Source organism: Phytophthora infestans, genomic scaffold (assembly GCF_000142945.1).
Source record: "Phytophthora infestans T30-4 supercont1.130 genomic scaffold, whole genome shotgun sequence".
Lineage (NCBI taxonomy): Eukaryota > Oomycota > Peronosporomycetes > Peronosporales > Peronosporaceae > Phytophthora > Phytophthora infestans.
Genome location: NW_003303629.1, coordinates 180,648 through 183,314, shown reverse-complemented (window position 1 = coordinate 183,314; position 2,667 = coordinate 180,648).

The following is a 2,667-nucleotide window of genomic DNA, read 5'->3' as shown; positions in this document are numbered from 1 at the left end:
CGGAGAAAAAACAACACCGAAGAGGGGAAAAAAGAGCAATACCTCCTCCTCGTAGGAGTAGGGTTTACGGGAACCAAAGCCAGGTTTAGGCACGGTTTCATCCCCGATCCGGCCGGCGATTCATAATGCCCACCACTTATCTGGGCCGGGGTCCCGACTACAGGCGGGCTGGAATATGGAAGTGTCGATCCCGGATCGGTGCTCAGCCAGCAAATGGGAACTTTGGCCAATCCCCTCCTGCATGCGTGTTGCGTTGACGACCCAAGCCAGGTTTGGCACCGTCTCATCCGGATCCGACGGCGGTTCATCATTACCACACTCATCTGTCCGAGATTTGGCTACGGTCGGCTGGATATGGATGTATCGATCTGGATCGGCGGTCAGCCGCAGTGGAACTTGGCCAATCCTCTCCTGCATGCGCTTTGTGTTGATAGCTAAGACAGGTTAGGTACCGTCTCATCCGGATCCAACGGCGGATCATCATGACCACACTCATCTGTCCGAGATTAGGCTACGGTCGGCTGGATATGGATGTGTCGATCTAGGTCGGAGCTCAGCCGAAGCGGAACTTGGTCAATCCCCTCCTGCATGCGCTTTGTGTTGACGACCCAAGCCAGGTTTGGCACCGTCTCATCCAAATCCGACGGTGGCCATCATGACCACACTCACCTGTCCCGGATTTGGCTACGGTCGGCTGGATATGGATGTGTCGATCTAGGTCGGAGCTCAGCCGAAGCGGAACTTGGCCAATCCCCTCCTGCATGCGTGTTGCGTTGACGACCCAAGCCAGGTTTGGCACCGTCTCATCCCGATCCGACGGCGATTCATCATGACCACACTTATCTGGCCAGGATCCGGCTACTGGCGGCTGGATATGGAAGTGTCGATCCGGATCGGTGCTCAGCCGCAATGGAACTTAGCCAATCCCCTCCTGCATGCGCGTTGCATTGACGACCCAAGCCAGGTTTGGCACCGTCTCATCCGAATCCGACGGTGGCCATCATGACCACACTCACCTGTCCCGGATTTGGCTACGGTCGGCTGGATATGGATGTGTCGATCTAGGTCGGAGCTCAGCCGAAGCGGAACTTGGCCAATCCCCTCCTGTATGAGCTTTGCGTTGCCGAACCGAGACGGTTTTGTACCGTCTCATCCCGATCCGACGGCGATTCATCATGACCACACTTATCTGGCCAGGATCCGGCTACTGGCGGCTGGATATGGAAGTGTCGATCCGGATCGGTGCTCAGCCGCAATGGAACTTGGCCAATCCCCTCCTGCATGCGCGTTGCATTGACGACCCAAGCCAGGTTTGGCACCGTCTCATCCGAATCCGACGGTGGCCATCATGACCACACTCACCTGTCCCGGATTTGGCTACGGTCGGCTGGATATGGATGTGTCGATCTAGGTCGGAGCTCAGCCGAAGCGGAACTTGGCCAATTCTCTCCTGTATGAGCTTTGCGTTGCCGAACTGAGACGGTTTTGTACCGTCTCATCCGGATCTGACGGTGAATCTACATGTACACACATATCTATACAGGAATCGGCATATATCTGTAGATATATAAATAGATATACAGGTATGTAGCTCTCTCTATATGTATATAGGTATATATATATACATATATCTAGATATATGTATATACATATGTATATATATATGTATGTAGAGATATATACAGATATATATATATATATATATATATATATATATATATATATATATATATATGTATATATATATATATATCTATATAGATATATATACATATAGATATATATATATATATATATATATATATATATATATATATATATATATATATATATATATATATATATATATATATATATATATATATATATATATATATATATATATATATATATATATATATATATATATATATATATATATATATATATATATATATATATATATATATATATATATATATATATATATATATATATATATATATATATATATATATATATATATATATATATATATATATATATATATATATATATATATATATATATATATATATATATATATATATATATATATATATATCTATATATATATATATATATATATATATATATATATATATATACATATATATATATATATACACATATATCTATCTACGGATGTATATAGAGAGGTATATAGATCTATATATACGTACACAGATATAGACATAGGTATATAGATAACCAATCACGGGGCTCGAACATTAGAATCAGTTTGACCGCATGGTGCAGGTACAAGCAAGCAATCTTTGAACTGCCACATCTACTAGTACATGCATAATACGCTGAGACCACCCAAAACATACATGATACTTACGAACCTAAGTACGAATCGCGATTTAAGCACGAAAGCGGGGCGTCTCCTCTATCTCTTGAGCACTTATAAGCTACAGAATGCTTAGAGCTGAAGAAGTTGTGATCGCTCAAAAATATTATCTTCATTTATGGGCCCTCGAAATGACGATACATTTAGGAGTGTTGGTAAAATTCAATAACCGTAATAATAACTGGCAGTAACTTATTGCAATAACTGATTGGCCCCAATCTCCAATTTGATCCAATAAAACTTATACTACTAGTTTAAAAAAAACTATACAATTGGTGTTGGTATTTGTGGAAGCA